Source organism: Vulpes lagopus, unplaced genomic scaffold, assembly GCF_018345385.1.
Source record: "Vulpes lagopus strain Blue_001 unplaced genomic scaffold, ASM1834538v1 ctg649, whole genome shotgun sequence".
NCBI lineage: Eukaryota > Metazoa > Chordata > Mammalia > Carnivora > Canidae > Vulpes > Vulpes lagopus.
This window is the reverse complement of record NW_024570977.1, coordinates 1-14,221: the sequence shown is the minus strand read 5'-3', so window position 1 is coordinate 14,221 and position 14,221 is coordinate 1. Positions and strand designations below refer to the sequence as shown.

Below are 14,221 nucleotides of genomic sequence, written 5' to 3'. Positions count from 1 at the left end.
GTAAGGATGTACTTAAGAGTAGGTTGTGTGGTTAACTGATATCACCACTCCATTACTTCTATAATTTTTCATGATTTATATTATCTTCTCCAGATATTTCCAAGCTAGTGAGGAAATTCAGAACACAGTTTCAGGGTAACTACTATGTTTCCTTTTAACTCCCTATAGTTTAACTTCCTTCACATTTTAGGAAGGACAAAGTCTAAGAAAGGCATGTTCAAAGAGAAGACATTGAGGAAACTTACTCATGGCATTTATAATCTTGTAGATTTATTTTTTTTATGTTCAAAATAAACAGAACCTGGAAAATTACTGAAAAGTACCTATGGGATAAAGTTTGGCATAATTCTAAAAACAGAATGAAAAAAGAAAGAAGGAAAAGAAAGAAGAGAAAGAAAGAAAGAAAGAAGAAAGAAGAGAAAAAAAGAACAAAGAAGAAATAAAGGAGAAAAGAAAGAAGTAATGTGAATTAGAAATGAAAGAACTAGGAGTAAATTTTTGAAAAAGGAATAAAAACATTTTTTTAAAGTGTCCTCCAATATTTAAATACTTTATTAGAAGAGAAAATAGATCAATTATTCATGATTCATGACTATAGTTTTCAGATTAGTGTTTAAAAATTAAGGGGCTACACTTTTTTGACATTACAGAATAGTTAAGGTTGTCTAGAGATAGAATGAGATAGCTTTCTAGGCTTGTTTTCTCATTAATTTGGATGAGGTGGTTTCTAATATCCCTTTCAGTTTTACTATTGCAGTGTTATCTTTTTAAAAAAGATTTTCTTTATTTAATAAAGAGAGAGAGAGACCACATGAGCAAGGCAGAGCTACAGGAGAGGGAGAAGCAAACTCCCCTCTGAGGAGTGAATCTGCTGTGGGGCTCCATTCTAGGACTCCAGGATCATGACCTGGGCGGAAGGCAGATGCTTAACTATCTGAGCCACCCAGGCACCTTGCACGATATTATCTTCCTCTGGATATTTAGAGTGAGTGTAACATGAGACAACCCACCTGCATACATCTGCTAAGCAGTTTACAACTCCCCGAGATTATCCCCCTCTTTACATTATCCCTGATGAATACTCTTAAAAGTCGAAGTGAATTCAAAACAATCCTAATGCTGTCCCTGATGCCCATACCTCTCTTATTGCAATGTACCACTTTTTACCATTTATTATGTTTGTTTAGACATTCATTTATTTCCTTGATAGACAGTAAGCACTGCTTATAAATTGTAATTTGGGGGGAAGGATCTTCCATATTGAAATCATTTGGGGTTTTAAAAGGCAAATTCCTGGAATTGATTCTAGAACTACAGGAAGACTTGCCATTATTTTCTGTATAATACACTGAACTTTATTCTTTTAAATGCTTAGTGTTACAAAGCTACTGCTATAAATTCTTTTATTTACCTTTGTGTTTTCCAACTTCTGTCAACTCTTGGCCTAATCATTACTAATACCCAGCCTCAGCCGTACCGAGCTGCTGATTTATTTCTGAATACATCTTCAGGATATCAGGATATCCTCAGACGTCATCGTTCTGGGCAGGCTGATGTTAATCTTGTTATAAACCTTGCTCCCTAGGAGCTATTTTCTGACTGCTTTCTCCTCTTTATGCCTTACTTAGGATCCTGTTTCAAAATAGACCAAATGGAAACACACTGTTGCTTGACTGATGCTGTGATCTAGAATATCCTATTACACACTTTATCCATCAAGGTGAACCACACAGCATCTTGAAGATAGCCTAAATCATGCCCACATGTGCTACCTCCCTTTAATGATTCTAATTAAGACTCCTTTTCTTCCAACAAATGACCAGCCCTATACCTAAGACTCTTCTTCAGTGGCCCAGTCCTAATCACAAATATGCAATTTTACTTCTTGCTGTACCCTCAATGAGTGGAAAGCCTGGCTTCTTGTAAAAGATGAGAGAGGGTAGTCCTAGCCTCAGTGAGAGGGGGCATTTAAGGTAACATTATCACAAACCTCAAAACAGTTTGTCCCCTTTTCTTTTCACCTCTCTCCCCCATATGCCTAGACAGGATGAAACAGATGCTCATTAATTCTTAAAATCCCTTTAAACTATATAATGTACACTCTCAGATTAGTGAGATTAAAACACATGGTAGTTATATAATTTATAATGTGTCCAGAATTAATCAATAGATCAACAGCACTATTTGCAAGGTAGGCAGTCAGGCCTGAAGATTTTTTTACCAAAAGCCCAAAAAGGAAACACTTCTCAAGTTGCTGTTGGTTATCATGATCTGAGCAAACAAATGGTATTGCTGCACAACGTCAATAGCCCACATTCTACGCCTTGCTTTGCTTTTTAACAAACTGTGAAAAGACCAACAGCTGTTACTGATCTAAGAAGAACTAAAGCATTTACAGTAGGTGGTACCACCTGTGCTTTTCTTATTCCACCCTTAAAAATCTGCTACTTTATTTTGGAGCTGGATGGAGAATATGGCAGTGACTCAATGTCAGGGGGAGTGAGTAGTCAACTGTGGCTTAGTTCTGATAAGGAGTAACATAACCTTTATAAGTCACAACAATGTGTGTTGATGAATATCTTCTCTTGATTTTGCTTTATCCATTTCAAGAATCTAAGAAAAGACCATAAATAAAAAGGAAATTTGAATTCAGCTGACTTAACTGAATGAAAGATTTACAACCCAGATAAAATGCAAGATTCTATATATATGCAATTAATGATCTTAACTATTTCATGTTTCATTTTAGCTTCTTTACCTTAAACACTAGAAAAAATACACTTGCCACGTTACTGCCTACTTGATCCTATAGCTGTGGGATTTTAAATTTAAACAGGCAGTTGGTGAAACATGTCTTCTATTTCCAAGTGAAGTGTTTAAGAGATTATGGAAAATAGAGAATTAACTCAATTGGGGACAAAAATAGCTTTGAAATTTGGTAGCTTGAGTTACCTAGCACTTATAGATGAAGTTTCCTCTAAATGCTAAATTTCAAAATGTTATATACAGAATAATTTAAGTCATGTAATACAAAACTTTTGACAAAAGCAAATGTATCGAGTGATACATTTACTTCAACTGAATCAGGGGATCCCTACACAACCATGAGTTGATGTTTCTGCATCTTGGTGTTCTAAATTAATCAATGTTATAGAAATTCAACTAGAATTTAATTGTTCAATGAAAAAAGCGAGGCAATAATCTCTTGTCATTTTTTTAACAACTTTTCACATTTCCCATAGTAAATTGGGGGAGTAATTCCCCACAGTAAATTCCCCATAGTAAATTTCCTGAGTAAATTGTTTGCCAATATGGTATATTCTAACCCGGCCTATTTTTAACAACCTTTCTTGCCTTCTGAAGCAAAGAAACTAAAAAGAAACCACTCTAGGACAAATATATATATATATATATATATATATATATATATATATATATATAGCTTGAAAGCATTTCCCTTTAGATGAATTACTTAAAATTCAGCCAAGGACAGACACTGTTTTTTAATTGCTGTTTTAGAAAACATTTGGACCTACCTGGAAATATTAAATATAAGTCTCATTTATAACACTAACAATAGTTTTCATTTATAATCATGAATAGAATGTCAACTCAAAGAATGGCCCACATTTACTCCATCTGACTTTTGTTGTTTCTGTTATTCACCTCATACTTCTCTGTTAGTTTTTGCTTGCAGTTTTCCAATATAATAATATTAATAAATAATATCATATCCAAATAGTTCTTAATTATGCTAGCACATTCTTTACTGATGGAGTGTTTAGTCAGAATTTTGTGTGTTTTTTTAAATTTTTATTATTTATTTATTCATGAGAGACAGAGAGAGAGAGAGAGAGAGAGAGAGAGACAGAGACATAAGCAGATGGAGATGCAGGAAGCCCAATGTGGTAATCAATACCGGGATTTGGGGATCATGCCTTAAGCCAAAGGCAGACGCTCAACTGTTGAGTCACCAGGTGTCCCATAATTTTATGTTTTTCTTTCCAATCCAGTGAGACACATTTTTCCCTATAGGACATGTTGGCAACAGTGCTATCACACATACAGAAATCTTATACTATTATTACCACATTATATGTTGGTATTACAGCAATGAATTTGTCTGGATAGCTGTAAAATATTTTTCTCTTATTACTATTTGTCATGTCCAGGGCATAGTCACTGATGTTGGTGACACAGTGCTTAGATTCGACTGCAAAATTTGGGGATTTTCTGAAAAGTGACTCTCACACTGACAGCTGAGACCCATTGCTAGGAATAGAGAACATCTCCCTGAAGGCTACATAGTTACAGTTGTTCTACTTTAAGCCACCAGTTACCGAGAATTACCCAATGCAAAGAACAAGTCCTTCAAGTGTCTTGTTGTTGCTTCAAAAAGAATGCCAGGCTTTCCTTTACTCATCCACAATTAGTTTTGCTAACTTGAAAAGCATATGACAAGTCGACCGATCTATGAACCAGCTGCCATCTGATAGCTCACCTCTGCAAAATGAGAAGGGAGCTGATACCAAGATGCAGATTCATGAAAGACACCCTGAGAAAAATCAATGTGAAATAAAATAAAAGTGGATAAATGAAGTCTGTAATTAAGGACTTAACAGGAAGCATTTACTAGATGGAATAAGTTCCAAATGAAAAATAGTTTGAAAAGATAAGTCACAAAACCTGTGCTAAAAAAATGGTAAAAGATAAAGAGGGCAAAGTTCTTAGGGATTTCTATTTTACTACTGATAAGGCCACAAATGAGAATGTTCTGCCCAGAATTAATACAAAATTTAGGCGAATATGTTGGGTTACATCTCAGTCCTCTTGGACTCTTGTCTAAGTTTTTCTTTTTGGCAGACCAGGCTATCAAATTTTAGTAGATGAGTGAAAAATCAAATCATTTTTCAGATAGTGAAATGATATCAAAGTGCCTGGCCTGTCTAGAATGGGAAAAGGATAAGACCATTAATTATAAAGTGAAACCACTTAACAACTCAAGAATTTTATTTAGGATGCTGAATGTATAGTTGACAATAGTCATCCCTAAGAGCAGAGATCATATAATTTCATCTAGACACAAGAAAGTAGATGTGCTTACTATACCTACTTACCATGCAATGTACCTACTTGATAACCTTCCATGTACTTATTTGCTTTTTAGCAGTTCATTCAATTAGATAAATTTGTATTAAGTACAAATTGTGTTCAAGGTACCCTTGAATGTCATGAAAGTAGGTAAACATGGTCACAGTTGACATCATCTGTGTCAGTTGGCCTTAGGTTGCCAAATCTATTTTCTCTCTCCTTGAATCTGGGTTGCCCAGATTCCCCTTCAAGGGAATACTTACTGACTAGCTATGAGATATAGTCATTAGAGAGCTTACTGTGATCATTCTGCCTCAGTTAGAAAGAACCATTATTACCTAAAGTCATTCTTTTTCCTACTTTCAGTGCCTGAGCAAGACAGGAGAATAAGAATCCAGTCTTTGTGGCCTAATGCAGGATACTCTGACAGATAAGCCTTACTCTGAAGCTTTCCACATTGGCTGAGACTGTTGGATCTACATGCAGATCAACTTCTTCCTCCACCCAATCCTATTTCCTCTCTTTTTCTTTTATAGATGTTAGTTCATAATAAATAACTTACACCCCAACTACCATCACTGTATCTGCTTCTATGATGCTTGTTCTAGCCAATAAAATGTGGCCACTGTACCAGCTCTGAGACTAGACTTCAAAAAATCTTGCAGACTTTCACTCTGGGAACCCTACCAAGGCATCCTATCAACATGTCATGAGAGGCCAATAAAACAGTAATGAACCATATCAGAGGTCTTCCAAAGCAACAAGAAACCAATCAACCCAGCAGCTCACTGTACACACATAAACAGATGCATTTTAAACTAGAAGAAGAGCCTAGCTGAGCCCAGCCCAAATTGCTAAATAGCAGAATCAGGAGCTAAATAAATGATTGTTTTTTTTTTTTTAATTTTTTATTTATCCATGATAGTCACACACACACACACACACACACACACACACACAGAGAGAGAGAGAGAGAGAGAGAGGCAGAGACACAGGCAGAGGGAGAAGCAGGCTCCATGCACCGGGAGCCCGACGTGGGATTCGATCCCGGGTCTCCAGGATCGCGCCCTGGGCCAAAGGCAGGCGCCAAACCGCTGCGCCACCCAGGGATCCCCTGATTGTTGTTTTAAACCATTAAATCTTTGGGATGATTTTTCATATAGCCAAAGTTATCTTATTATACAAGCATACTTAATATTTCTAAAAAGGCAATTTGTTTGAATTTTGATATTTTTATTATTTTTATAAAGGCCCTATAATAATGAACATGCAATTATCATTTAGTATAGAGTTATTTTCAGCTCTAGTCACACAGCTCTGTGCTTATTTTGTGGATGCCTGGAAATCCGGCACTGTCTTTCAGCCAAGATAAAGGCATTTACCTTTAGGCATTTACTAATGATTTATCGTGTGCTATTTAATACCTGAAACTCTCTTGTGGCTCTTAGGCCCAGTTGGTTTATTGATAGCTTACACCTTGTGTAACCAGTTAGCCTGAATTAATTATGTAAACAGGGTCATGAAAGACCTCACTGGAAACTTTCCAGTTGCTCTCCCCAAATTAGTATTTGTTTTACAAATTTTGGTAATTCAATCTAGAAACAAAATACATCCTTGTGTTCATAGTAAGGCTTAAGGCAGGTGCTTCTGGAAGTTTTGGGGCCCCTAAATCTTGCCTGAACTCTCTTTTTTTTTCTGCTCTATAGTATCTTTTGCCCTTATAAAAAGATTTACATTAATATGCTTTATGGTGACTCTATAAGTCTTTTCAGTTAACTGATGTGTTGCACTCTGCAGGCTGTGTGTGAGTGTTTAGGTGCTCTTCAAAAATTAAGAACAAGATTTGTGAATTTTTTCTTAGTATAGATCTAAGGAAACCATAGCTGCACAAGATCAAGATCAAAGTTAAATTTGTTTTTTTTTTTTTTGCTTTTTGATAAGGGTCTTTGTGTATGTGTGTTTATGTGGTTACATTTTGTTTGAAATTCTGGTTCTGGAGCAGTGTAAAGAAGTTCAATTACAAAAAAGGGAAAAGAGAAAACATGAAAGTCAGCTTCAAACACAAAAAGTAAACATATATTATTCACAAGTATAAGGACAAGAAAATAGAAAATGATTTAACATTATAATCCAATGACAAGTCAAAAGAAAAATAAAACATTTAATAGAATCAACTTCACACATGACAACAATAGAACATGATTAAAGGATATTAGGGCTGTAAACAGAACACATGCCCAAAGTAATATCTTTTAAATACTGGATATGTTGCCTGAATATCCCTTGATAAAAATTCCCTGAAGTTGATGATTTAAGGATTCCTGGTGAAATTCAAACATGTTACTAAAATATGGAAACAGCTTATTAATTAAGCAATATATGCCCCAAGACGATGAGCAAAAATAGTATTATTTTTGTAAATTTCCGAGAGAAGAAAGTTCTTGATAAAGTTGATTGTAGCACAAAAGAGTTATGATTAAGTCAGCAAGAATATTTGAAGGTGTAGTGGAATAAAAGGACTAGAGGGTATGCTAGAGCAAAAAGTCCTAGAAACACAGGAGTAATGACTGAGAAGAGAAACACGGAAGATAATGGTTATTTCGACAAAGGAAGTAGTTACTTAATGTGGATCATGGTTTCTTCATAAATGTACAAGAGTCTACATTTACCCCATGGAGGTGTACTACAACCCCATAGATCTCTTAGAGTATACTACACCTCGAATACTGAGCTGAACACAGTGAAAATACTCAATGGTTTAATGTATCCTACATCCTCCAAGTGCAAAATACTACTAGAGAGTGGCTTAATTCCACTTATATTATGTTACTAAGTATTATGGGTAATAGATTAATGAAACCTTTAATTCTTCTTCATGAGAATTTGACTTTAGGTTAATTTTCTAACTCTGTTCCCCTGGCAACTTAATAAGGTGGTATGTCCTCTACGTTTCTAAGCAACAAAGATTATGACCGGAAATAACCTCTGTTGGCAAATTTAATCTGGACTCAGAGATCTAAAAACTACTAGATAAGAAGCCATAGCTTCTTATGAGTATGATGATTCTAGTCATTATGTCTTGAGAGACCTCTAGAAGCTATGTCTAAGAAATTGTAACAAAATATATTGGCTCCTATGGAGCATGATACTTTTACCTCATGTCAGATCCTGCACCCACCTGACACACACCTCCTCTTCTTGCAAGTAAGTAGTATAGGCCACTGAAATGTGCAGAAAATGAATGCTTGATGTTTCCATCAAGCATTGGAAACTATATTTTCCATTCTATATCCTCCTCCTTAGTAGTCTAGTATCATATATGGCTTATGAGAGTCTTAGAACCTATTTCTCGATTTGGCAAAATTCCCTGGGTGAGTGTTACACTTCACATGTATGAAGTAATATAGTATGCTAATAAAATATGAGCAGTTCATCACTATTTTGAACTTCATCATCTACAAAGGCCAAATGAGGTTACATTCATAAAAACCTGGGGTTAAGGGATCCCTGGGTGGCGCAGTGGTTTGGCGCTTGCCTTTGGACCAGGGTGCAATCCTGGAGACCCGGGATCGAATCCCACATCAGGCTCCCGGTGCATGGAGCCTGTTTCTCCCTCTGCCTATGTCTCTGCCTCTCTCTCTGTCTCTCTGTGACTATCATAAATAAATAAAAATTAAAAAAAAAACCTGGGGTTAAGAACTGGGGATTGGGAATTCAACACCTTTTGGGGATACAAAATTCAACCCATAATAGAAACATAACCTTGCAGGACTAAAATCATAAAGGTCAGATACATTGCCTCATTATTTAGGCATCCCTGAATTTTGTCAGGTATTTTTAAAATTAGAAGTAGCATAGAAATAATAGATACTTCCTTCGATCACCATTGCAACTTTCTTCCTTCAAGAGTCCAATGATTTCCTCACAAGATGAGACCAAAATGAAGTGAACACTTCCAACCCTTTCTTACCCTCCAAAAGCTTATTCTGATGCAATTTCAAGACATCAAATTCAATAAACATGACAGATATTGAATAAGGAAACTGTATAAGCAGAACATTTAGAAGAATCTGCAATAATTTGTGAGAAGTGTCTATACAAGTGCAAGACACTGGTCTTTTTCACATATTCCATGAGTCAAGCCTTTGTTACAGTATATTTCTGATTTATATACTTGTTAAAAGAGATACAGAGAAATGGGGTACAGTCAGTTGTATGGAATCAGTAAATATTTCAAAGGTGTAAAATAGAATTAAAATGTCAAAGTCAGCTTTATAATTAAAAAAGCAACTTACAATATGACAAATGACATATTCATTACAATTTGCTTCTCAGAAAACTAGAGGTTACCAATTAAAAACCTAAGTTTAAGTCTCTTATTTAAGTTTCCAAAAGCTGTTAAGGAACTCTTCCAAAAATCATCCAGATATATGTTTTCATCATATTTTCAGTCATAGTTTCACTTTTTTAAAGAGATAGTTATATTTGGCTATCAGAAATGCTATCTGAAACATATCCCTAACTTATTTAATGTTACATGTCATTGTTTTCCATTATGATATGCCATAAGGAAATATTTAGTGCCAGGTTGAGTACTCAGGAAAAATTATAAATACACACTTGGCAAAGTTCCTGGGTTAATGATCTATGGGGTAAATACCCAAACACCTCACGTTAAGCAAACGATTTAAAATATCTTTGTAGTGAAATTAAAAAAAAAACATGTTATTGTTAAAAAGATTTATGAAAATCACATGGGATACTACTCAATAATTATCAAATCAACCACTAAAGTTTACCGTATGCTTTTGCAAAAGATCTACTTGTGTAAAGTTTCTGAGCATGTTTGTACCACATTGTGCTAAATTATCATCCTGAAAAAACTCAGAAAGTTCCTCAAATAAATGATTCTATACATATTATGTTTCATTAAAGGTATCCAATATGTCACATAAAGCTATTGCTTTGGACACATATGTTATAAAAAATACAAAAATGGTAGGAGAACTTAACATTTCTTTCCATATCCACAAAACTTCTTTTCTTTTCTTTTTTTTTTCCATTTTTGAGATATTTGACAAGATTTACTGTAGTATAATATGTCTTATCTCCTACATTGAACTTGAAGCTATAAAAAGTTGCAATAAAGGCAGGGTAAGTCCTTATACCTCTTCTAGGTGGACTGGGCTTATTATTATTATTATGCTGTGAAGGATAACCATGTTAGTCCTCTAGGTTTACATTAGCTTTCCTTCCTCATTTGAAAAGGAACTTGTCTATGCTATTTTTTGATTAACTATCTTCTAATTAATCCAAATAGTCTTTGCACTGCCACTCTGAAAATTCCAAAAATTCTTCAATTTAATCCATGTTTAAGTACCTGTGAGAGAGGAGGGAAGAGCAAGATGGTGGAAGAGTTGGGGCCCTCAACTCACCTGGCCTGACAAACTTACCTAGATGAATTTCAAAACATCCTGAACACCTACTTATTCGACCTGAGATTCAAAGAGAGAATAGCTGGTATGCTACAGAGAGAAAAGTTTTGGCTTTCTAAAAGATAGAAAGGCTAAATAAATAAATAAAAATAAAGTTGGGAGGGGCACTAAGAGGAGCACAGCTTTCACTGAGCCCGGCACCTGGCAGGGGATGGGGCATCTCCCCCAGGCACAGACACCTGAGAATCAGCACCGCAGGCCCCTCCCCCAGAAGACCAGCTGGAAGAACTGGGGAAGAGCAAGTTTATTGACCAAGCAGCACTGAAATCTCCATGACTGAGGGAAAATCAAGGGAAAATAGAATCTAGAACTAGAGGGCCCCTTTTTCCCCCCTTTTCCATTATGACTCATTTTCATATTAGACTAAAAATTTCCAGTATTTTTTCTCTTTTCCCACCTTAACTATAATATTTTACCACCTCTTCATTTTTAAGTTTTTTTCCTTTTTGACTTTCATATTTCTACAATTGTATGTCTTAGATGTATTTTTCACTTCTGGATTCCCTTCAACATAATTTAATTTTGGGAGATATATGAGTTATGGGTTTTTGTTTCTTGCTTTTTCTGCCTCGTTTTGTTTTACAATGGTGTAAGTTAATACCTTTTAACACACGTCAACATACACCGAGAAACAAGTGGAATAATGTGCTGATTCATTCTGTGAGATTATATTCTCTCTTCCTTCCCATTCTGCACCCCCCTCTTTTATCTTGTTTATGTTTTGGTGTTCAAAACACCAAAACACCACCTAAATTTTTTAAATTTAGGATAAATTCAAATAAATTTAGGATAGAGCATGCTCTAACATACAGAAAAATATACACTCAAAACCAAGAGGATTACCCTCTAGGTCCCCTCAGGTAGACTACATTATCTCCACTGTCATTTATTCACCACCACCATCCCCCGCTGCCCCCCTGCCTTTTTTCTCTTATTTACTTTTTTTCTATTTTCCTTTTTTTTTCTTATTCTCTGTGGTTTTTGACCTTTTATTTTTACTAATTTGTTTTAAAATTTGTTTTTCACTTTAGTGATCCTTTTGTTTTATGTTGCTCTGTTTTTTTATTATTTTTATTTATTTATTTTTATTTTTTTGGTCTCTGACCTCTTCGGAATCATCTAGGCTATATTTTACTTAGGGTGTGGTTGATATTTTTGTTTCAGCCCACTCATACAGCCACTCTGCACTGGACAAAGTAACTAGAAGGATTCACCAAAAAAGGAAGAACCAGTAATAGTACTCTCTGTAACAGAGTTACAGAATTTGGATTTAAATCCGATGTCAAAAAGTCAATTCAGAAGTACAAATACAAAGCTACAGGTGGCTCTGGAAAAAAGCCTAAAGACTCTAGAGACTTTGTTATTGCAGAAGTGAGATCTAATCAGGCCTAAATTAAAAAGAGACTAAATGAGATGCAATCCAAACTGGATTTCCTAACTGCTAGGGTTAATGAGGTGGAAGAGAGAATGGGTGACATAGAAGACAAGTTGATGGTAAGGAAGAAAGCTGAGGAAAAAAGAGAAAAACAATTAAGAGCCAATGAAGAAAGGGTTAGGGAAATAAATGATAGCTTGATAAGGAAGAATTTACATATAATTTGACTCCAGAAGAGACTGAGAGATAGATAGGACCACAAAGTATATTTGAACAAACCATAGCTGAGAACTTCCCTAATTTGGGGAGGGAAACAAGCATTCAGATCCAAGAGTTAGAGATGACCCCCCCCAATCAATACAAACCATTCCACACCTCACATTTAATAGTAAAGCTTGCAAATTTCAAAGATTAAGAGAAAATTCTTTTTTTGATAATAAATTTATTTTTATTGGTGTTCAATTTACCAACATACAGAATAACACCCAGTGCTCATCCCGTCAAGTGCCCCCCTCAGTGCCCATCACCCATTCACCCCCACCCCCCCACCCTCCTCCCCTTCCACCACCCCTAGTTCATTTCCTAGAGTTAGGAGTCTTTATGTTCTGTCTCCCTTTCTGATATTTCCCACACATTTAAGAGAAAGTTCTTAATGCAGCATGAGACAAGAGATTCTTAATTTATATGGGGAGAAATACCAGATTAACAGCAGACCTCTCCACAGAGACCGGTCAGGCCAGAAAGGGCTGGCAGGATATATTCACGGTCCTAAATAAGAAGACTTCCATTCAGAATAGGAGAGAAAAAGAGCTTCCAGAATAGGCAGAAACTGAAAGACTATGTGACCACCAAACCATCTCTACAATAAATATTAAAGGGGACCCTGTAGAAGAAAGAGGGAGTTCAAGGAAATAATCCACAAAAACAGGGACAGAATAGGTATTACGATAACACTATAAATTCATATCTTTCAATAGTTACTCTGAATGTGAATGGGCTAAATGATCCCATCAAAAGACACAGGGTATCAGACTGGATAAAAAAGAAAGTCCCATCTATTTGCTGTCTTACAAAAGACTCATTTTAGACCTAAGGACACTTCCAGCCTGTAAATGAAGGAGTGGAAAACCATCTACCATTCAGATGCTCCTCAAAGGAAAGCTGGGGTAGCAATCCTCAAATCAGACCAATTAAAGTTTATCTCAAAGACTGTAGTAAGAGATGAAGACAGACACTATATCATACTTAAAGGATCAATCCAGCAAGAAGACCTACCAATCATGAATATGTATGCTCTTAATGTGGGAGATGCCAAGTATATCAATTAATAATGCCAAGTATAGCAATTAATAACCAAAGTAAAGAGATACTTAGAAAATAATACACTAGACTCGTGGGCCTTGGCGATCCGTGGGGTGCACCTGCGCAGCTGTGGATGCCGCAGGTTTTTGAAACATGAATTGTTCACTCTTCTTGTCTGCCCTTTGCTTGTGAATAGCCTCAGCAGCTCCAAAACTCGATCAAAGCTTAAATGCACAATGGTACCAGTGGAAGGCAATGCACAGATTATATGGCATGAATGAAGAAGGATAGAGGAGAGCAGTGTGGGAGAATATGAAAATGATTGAACTGCATAATGGAGAATATAGCCAAGGGAAACATGGCTTCACAATGGCGATGAATACCTTTGGTGACATGACCAATGAAGAATTCAGGCAGGTGATGAATGACTTTCCAAACCAGAAGCACAAGAAAGGGAAAGTGTTCCAAGAACCTATCTTTGCTGAGATCCCCAAATCTGTGGACTGGAGAGAGAAAGGCTACGTAACTCCTGTGCAGAATCAGGGTCAGTGTGGTTCTTGTTGGACTTTTAGTGCAACTGGTGCCCTCAAAAGACAGATGTTCCGGAAAACAGGCAAACTTGTGCCACTGAGTGAGCAGAACCTGGTGGACTGCTCTAAGGCTCAAGGCAATGAGGGCTGCAGTGGTGGCCTGATGGATAACGCCTTTCATCATGTTAAAGACAATGGAGGCCTGGATTCAGAGGAATCTTATCCATATCTTGGAAAGGACATAGAGACCTGTAACGACAAGACTGAGTGTTCTGCTGCTAATGACACTGGCTTCATGGACCTCCCTCAATGGGAAAAGACCCTAATGAAGGCAGTGGCAACTCTAGGGCCCATCTCTGTTGCTACTGATGCAGGCATTTCCAGGGCTACAAGTCAGGCATTTATTTTGATCCAGACTGCAGCAGCAA

General features: G+C 36.3%; 1 pseudogene; it reads left to right on the top strand.

Moving 5' to 3' along the window:
- Nucleotides 1–13,279: 13,279 nt before the first annotated feature.
- On the top strand, nt 13,280–14,214 carry LOC121483937 (annotated as a pseudogene).
- Nucleotides 14,215–14,221: the final 7 nt, after the last annotated feature.